Genomic DNA, 8175 nt, shown 5'->3' with positions numbered 1-8175 from the left:
TTCTGTGCATCATATTCATTCGCACTAGGCTAGGAGTGGATGCTCTTTTACTTTTCGAGTACCTTGTGACAAAAAACTAAAGGGTCGTAAAAGTGAGCATTTCAGCAAGTTTGGCTCAATGGCAGAATGTGCTGTTGGCAAGCCTTTCCTAAGAAAGTACTGATTATAGACAATTCAGTTGCTACTGCCAGACTCTTCTTATTGCGCGGCCAAAGCTTTGCTCATTTAAAAAACTTGTTTTAAGATTTTCAAAATATTTGTGATAATATCTATATATATATATCTGGCCATCACGGTACCACAAACGTAATTGAAAGAAAACTCTTTTAGCAAAATGGTCGGCGTTTTATGGACTACAAGTTGTAAGCATTGGCAAGTTTGATTTCAGTTCAGAAATACTTGAAATATTTCAACTGTGCGATTCAGGTAGGCTTCGCTCTTAACAACTTAACATAGTAGTATTTAATTTTAGGGCTGACATTTGGGCCGAATAACTGCGCAGTGCTTGACAACAAACGAAAGTATGCAAGTAGTAGTGTGTATACAAATATTTATTTATTCATGCTGCATCTGCTGATGCTGCTGCTGCTGCTACTGCTACTGCTGTAGCCGTTTTAGCTGCAAATGAAGCTCTTATCCGTCTGCAGAAACAAAAAAGAATCTGCAAGTGTCAACCGCTGTGTGAGGACCGCGGCAGGGCAATGCAAGTACACTTTCCTGGCGCTGTTTCCTCTCATATTTTGTGCTTAATTTTTGTTTACATTGCGTCGACATTTGTTGTGGACACGACTAACCTATTTGCATAACTAAAACGGCGCGAGATGTTTCATTTAACCCACTGAGCTCGTTTGCAGAGGCAGTGGCAGAGGCAGAGTCAGAGGCAGCGACAACGAAACCACACCAAACCGGAAGCGAAACAAAGGCCCCCGGCAGTGATGAAGGGAAGGCCCAAACACATGCCCACACTTTAAGGGGGTTTTTTTGTTAGCTACACACACACACACACTCACACTCACACATGCATGTAAACAATGGCAAGCTGCGCCAGTTCAGTCTGGCATTTTACACCTGCCATCGCGCCGAGTCATGTGCACGGAGGTCGGTTGCAGGGCTACCCAGAAGCGTCGGCCCGCCTCAACCCCAAATCCTGGTTTGTAATGTGCAGCTTGTTAGCACAACAAACGAAATATTTGTTTGCGGAAATCATCAGCATCATCATCATATCCGTTATGAGTTTAGTTTAGTTGCTCAAACAAGCCAACCATCCAGCCAACCATCCAGCCAACCATCCAGCCAACCAACGAGGCACAAGTCGGCCGAAGGAAAAGGAAAGGAAAGCGCGCCATTTTCCCATCACTGGCCAGACTCACGTGTTAAGGACGCTCGTGTTATTGTTGTTGTTCGTGCTGATGGTGTTGCTGTTGTTTTGTTATTTGCACATTTCTCATATAATTTCTCTCACTTTCAAGCACACAGCTTCAAGTTTCCGGCGTGGCGTTGACTTGTTTGTCTTTTTTATTACGATTATGCGTGTGTGTGCTTCTTGGTGGAGAACAGCATGTGGCAACAGTGGCAGTTGCGAAACAGCGTGGCGTGTGGGGCAGGCTCACTCGCACAGGTGTTGGTGCTGGTGTTGCAAGTGAAGCCACAGACTAATGGCTGGCATGACCGCGCAACATTTTGAGAGATGAGCTCCAGTGACGGTCAAGTAAACTGGCACTCTTCTTGTTGCCACAAGCTGAGCTGCAGCAAAGGATTGCGCTATTTGCGGCTTGTGCTGCTGACACATGAACCACACCTTCTGTGCAGATGCACACCATATACTTGTACATACTTGTATGTATTTACACACTTAAAAAGCTCCAGAAAAGTTAAGCAGCAAAGTGGTAAGCGGGCAAAGGGATAGCACTTCTTTTCTTCACAGCAAATATTTACATGTGTATTTGGGTTTTATTTCAGTTGAATAATAATGTAGACACCGTTTTATCAATTACAGGATTTTGTGTATTTGATTAATTATTTAAGTTCCTGTTTGCCCTTGCATGTTATCTCGGATTAATTCTTCAGCAAAAGATGGTTCTCAGTCTTTCCAGAGAAAAAGTTTAGAATCAGGGTTAGGGTTAGGTTCTGCTACTCAAAGCTGTAGATTTTTAGAATGCTCGCCTCTTTCCAAGAAGGAGAGAAACAGCCTCTTTCATTATGGTTCCATCATGCACCATACGTATATACTTATGTAATACGCCTATAAGTAGTTTTTATACTCTGTACATGCAATGTACAAGAGTATATTGGGTTTGCGAGAGCTGAAAAATGTAACAGGCAGAAGGAGGCGTGGCAGACCCCACAAAGTATATACAAGTATATTCTTGATCAGCGTGACAAGATGAGTCGCTCTAGCCCTGTCTGTCTGTCCGTCTGTCTGTCCGTCCGTATGAACACCTGGATCCCAGAGACTATAAGAGCTAGAGCCACCAAATTTTGCATTTTGCATTTGCATGCATTTATTTAGCTTTTCCTCAAGAAACTCTTATTGGTAAATTAATAATTAATTCCAGATGAAAATAAACTCGCCAGTATGTACCGATCGGACTTGCTTTTAAATGAAAATGTTTCATCCCTATGCATTATAATTGGAAATCGCTTAAAACCGCGCCACCTCCAGTCTTCGCTAATAAATTGTTGTATGTACCTCCAGGCATGTGCATTTCCTAATCTATTTTAGCTTCATGGGCTTCGGGATAGTATTATTCTAATTGCGGCACAGTAAACATGCCGCATGAATAATTATAATCACTTGAAGTGCTCAAAAGCATTAAGTCCATATAAATACGCACACACACACACAGAGAGAGAGAGAACAAAGCAGCACACATTCGCGCCCAAATAGCTCAACAAATAAATGAAATTGAGCGCAAATAATAAGCATTGAAAACGATATTGACACGCATTTAACAGCAGGCGACGATTAATTCGCTCGAGGGTGCTCGAAGGACTCCCACAGGCAACTCAATTTATGTATTGGCCACCGGACAGCACTCGGCGGTGGAGGCGGAGGTGCGGGTGGAGCCGAAGTCGCGTCCCAAACAATTATCGTGATAAAACGTGATTGATTATGTATAAAGCGTAGAACTGGATAGCTAGCTAGCTAGCTTCCTACGTCAATAGCCAACATTTTGTGCTAACATTTACAATTTTTGTTTCCGTCCTGCGCCAGGAAGTCGCTGCTCGACCGTCTGTCTCTCTGTCGCTCTCTCTCTCCCTCTCTCCCTTTCTCTATCTGTCTGTCTGTTTGCCTGCCGCCCGCCTAGCTGACTGTCTGCTGGAAATTTTCAATCAATGCAATAATTATATGTCGTTCCATGGGCTCAATGAAGCGTGCAAATTTTCAATCAACCCCGCACAGTGCGCCTTATTCAAGTTTTTCATGTTGCCGGACTTCAATTAAGGAGATTAAATTAAACTTTAAAAATGGGCTAAGAAGCTTGCACCCTTCAATCCGTCTAGCTACAACTCTTTATCCACGAGTCATGCAAATCCTTCAATTATAACTTATGTCTTTGGAAATAAACAAGCTCTTAATACAGAAACTACATTTAAATCACATCTGGTCTACAACAAATTTCGCAGCATGATATAGTGAGCTGACATGGTTGGTCCTAAGATATTTGTGTCCGTCAACAAGTCTCGGTGCTGGCATCGCGACTTAGGCGATATATTCCTTAAACATACTTGTATGATGAAGCATTCTTCCTTATGGCTGTTACATGCTTACACACCTCAATCAATGAACCGTTAAAATTGTTAGCGAAGGATATATAACAATCAAATATTTTAATTTTTTATTTCATGCTGAAAAACGTTCAGGCTACGGGCCTATTTCTATTTCACGAATCGGTAGCTTTTTGGAAACGTTTTGAGAATTTAATACGTTCGGCCTTGCGTTTGTGAATTGAAAAGTGCATCTCTGAGCAATTACTTTTTCAATTATAAATAAATATTAAGTATGTAATTACACTTACCATCCAAAAGGAGGCATTGCATGCGGATGGCTGTCATTTGTGCAATCGGCCGATTCGGTGAACGCTTTTCACTAATTTCTGCTTAAATAGTAATAAAACAGTAGACAGCTAACAAAGCACAATTGTATAAGGAAGCAATGATTTGTAATGAACAGGCACAACAGTGTAAATTGTAGGAGTATGAATGTGTATATATAGCTTCCTATATTTCTCTAATATCCGTCAATTATGGATCGAGTGAATTTCTCTCCCATTTCTTATTTATTTTTCAGGGCAACTGCGGAATCTGAAATGTTGTGTTATAGTAAGTTCAGTGACTTCTTTCAATTTGAATTCAATATCGATGGGAGAATTTCTTGAACCACTGTTCAACGTTTACTTACACACGCCCCTTCTCAATGTTTGTGAAGTTGTAATAAAAATGGCAATATTTTTGGCGGCACTGGATGCTGCAAGGATGCTGAGGGGAGCTGCCGAGCAAATCGACTTAACCAAATTGATGACAATACGATAAGTCAGCCGGCGAGTTAAGCCGCTTAAATGCTTATAAACTGCCTTTGGGCTTGAGTTGCCCGACAGAGGCGGAGAGGAATACACTTAGTATTACTGTATGCACGACTATGTATATTAAGAGGATGCCCTTCGGGCTATTTTTTCGCCTACTTGTATTGCTGTCGAGCAGAAGTGGAATTGTGGCATGATTAGAATTATGTATTTGTGATGCATACCACGCTTCAAACATACCATATGTGTGTACTTATACGATATACTGTGTACACACATGTTGTGCGGATTTGGGTATAAATTCTTGGTGTCATGCCACATTTAATTCAGAAGGACCACGTAGCCAGCCGGGAGCCCTTTGACCTGCTGCGAGTACATACACACATACACACATACATACATACTTGTATGTATGTACATGTGAACACACACCCGTGCAAGAGACAAACACGCCAATACACAGATGCATATACAAGCATTGCTCATGAAATAAATACCAAACAGTCATTTATGCCATAAATAAGCAAATGCGTGCAGTTTCTCGCCATAATTGGCAATTTGCGTTTTCCTTCTCGTTAGTTTCTGGCTCCCTCTGATTTGTCCTGTCGCACAAACTTTGGCCTCCTTGGCCCCTTTGACTTGTGTCCGCTGATTACACGAGCGGCCTCTTCGCAAAGGCAAGGAGTATCATATTTTCGAGTGTAATTGCCTTATACTTACTATACGTGTGTGCTACTTGTAGTCTGTCTGCAAACACCTCAATTGAATAAAAGGCGCATTGGAGCATTGTGTGAGCGGTTCGTCTAAACAAAGAAGAAAACTATCGGGTACAGTTTCCAGGTACACTCCGAACTAATTAAAAGACTTTCGTTTACTCTGATGGCACTATTTGACATGATATTAATTCGTTTAGCACATGGATAGTGTTGATAGATAGATTGGTTCTTTTTTCTTATAAAGGTAGCAAAATGTCTTGCCCAGTAACATATTATAAGCTGATTGTCCCTAATTATTGGAACACTACTTTCCTCTCAAATTGCCACATAAGCTTAAGCGGATTTCCTCGTGTCTGCTTTAATGTTTTACTGCAGGTCCTGGCACACGTCCCTTAAAGGCCATTCCCGTATTAACTTTTAACTGACTGCGCAGACTTTCCTCTTCTTCCTGTTTCTCCATTCTCATTGTGTCTGCCGCTGGCACAGTGCCATAAACTTTCACTTCTTGTTGCCAAAGCCGTTATACTATATGTATGTACATATGTGTGTACGACTCCGAGTCAAAACGTAAGCAACAAATAAAATGAATGCCTGCATTGTCAACCACAGAAGGTCACTGAATTATTGATTTAGACAAATAGCCGCAGACGAACAAAGAAACAAAGCTACTTTGGTAAATATATATCTATGTACTATACTTACTATGTCTATCTATTTGTCTATCCACCCACTTAGCTACTTAGTGTTTGCCTAATTTATATACATTTAGAGTGTTTACTTATCGTTAAATAAATTGTATTTTACTTTTCGAAAACTGCAGCTCAATTGGCAATCAAAAAGTACCCCGAAGTCTGGGTCTGTGGCAATGAGAAGTCTTGTCCAAACCATACCAAATATTGCATACATCGCAGATTATCCTACAGGCTAACAGAAGGCCGAACGCTGAAAGATAAAATAAACTTCACATATTCAATGAAGGTGGAGCGATTAGTAAAGGGCTTGGACATTTTCCAAGAAAAGTACATTCGATTCTTCATCATAAGCTAGAAGTTTAATTTCTAAGAAACTAGTTGTATATGTCTAAGTATGTGCTCTCGTAGTTTGTAGTCCATGTCTCTATTTTAATTACGACCATGCTATAGTAGCAGCAACTATTTACACAAATGCCAAGGGGGCGCCACTTAAAAAGTTGTCAACTCACAGCCAACTTTAATTTGTTGAAGAGAACTTCTTAACACCAAAATAGCTATCATTTAAGCTTTAGAAATGCGGAAAATGCACGTGAAAAACTCTCCACGGGGACCAATTATGTGGGCGGACACACACACACACACACACATACACACACACAACTCAGCATGGAGTGTCTGCTACAACGGAAGCTGACTTTCAATAATCTTAGCCAGCTATTTGAAGCATATACTACATATTTTTTGTGCATATCACAGCCATGACTGGCCGGAGTGTCGATAAGAAGAAGATTTCAGATATTCGCAAAGGTCTGTCTGGGCCAGGCCAGAATATTACAGGTACAAGTACATACGTGTACATACGTGTTCATACGAGTACAGACCTGCAAACGACTGCCCTGGCCACCCACAGAACTCAAACCAAATAACTTGATATGTGTATTTTCGTGGTGCATCAGTCTGAGGTCGCTGCCACTCCCAAGGGGCACTCAGCGCCAAGTTCTTTTCATTGATTTATGCACCCACTTGACGGTAAGTGCTTTCAATATATTGATGCTCACTGTTACAATACAATCGTATTTCCTTTAACCCAATGGCGAGACTGAAGTCAATACCATGGACATACATATATACCTGGAGATTTTCCTTCTACTCCTTTTAAGTTGAAATTATAACGTTGTATTATTAAATATTTTTCTTTTATTTTATATTACTATATTATAATATAAATCATAGTTTTTGTTTATGTATCGTGCGGTCGATGTTTGTTTGTTGATTTATTAAATAAAATAAAAATAAAATAATTGTACCTTTAAAAGGACAACCCAGACCAACATCTAATCAAAGCGAACACCTAACCAACTTACTAAGACAACAGTTACTTACAACTCTTTAAATGCAATATTATAATATATGTAGTTTGATTATTAACTTAATAAGAGTAGCAGTTAATATATTTTTTTTTTAACGACGACATACGGCTGAGTTTATTGACGACTTCTCATAAAGTCTTACCATGAATGATGTCCACTAGCCAGCTGCTACCATTCGTGAAATGCTCCATGAATGCAGTCGAGCAGTCTAGCTCATAAAACGTACTTTATAAAACTATTTAAAGGGTAATTTATTTAACTTGACACTGGTGGAAAAGTAAAACGATGTAATATCAAGAAAGGGGCATTAAGAACATAACTATAAACACTCATCTAGTCATACTTATCAGGAATACAAGTATATATGCTTTGTGGGGTATGCCACGCCTGCTTAACCCATTATCCATTTCAGCCTGAAAGATTGCGAGCAACTTTAGGAAGGCCATAAACTGCCCTTCAGACACTCTAATGGCCAACTCTTCTCAGCTTTACATTCCTTGCCATCTCTTAGTGGCTCTGCATCAGGAGTGGCATTCGAGATAAATACACGATTTAATTGAAAATATACAACTCGTCAAAAATTGGAATAATTTAAAAGAGTTGCAAAGAAATTGAATTGAAAAATTGTGCACACTCCATTTGTTGCAAGCTAGGAATAATAACAACAGTGGCAGGGGGAAGGAGGCAACAGTTGCGAAAACAAAATGGCAATGACAGAAAAAACAAGAAAAATCCCAGAAACAGAAACAGCAGCAAAATAAAACTGTGCAGCTCGATTATCATTTTAAAAACATATACACTTGATTTATATACACAAGTACTTGTATGTTTGTATGTCAATGATAAATCATATTTCGTTAAATTTTAACAGGAG

The sequence above is a fragment of the Scaptodrosophila lebanonensis genome, unplaced genomic scaffold (genome assembly GCF_003285725.1).
Source record: "Scaptodrosophila lebanonensis strain 11010-0011.00,11010-0021.00 unplaced genomic scaffold, SlebRS2 tig00001410-arrow-pilon, whole genome shotgun sequence".
Taxonomy (NCBI): domain Eukaryota; kingdom Metazoa; phylum Arthropoda; class Insecta; order Diptera; family Drosophilidae; genus Scaptodrosophila; species Scaptodrosophila lebanonensis.
The sequence above is the reverse complement of the archived record's forward strand: the minus strand, read 5'-3'. Positions refer to the sequence as shown.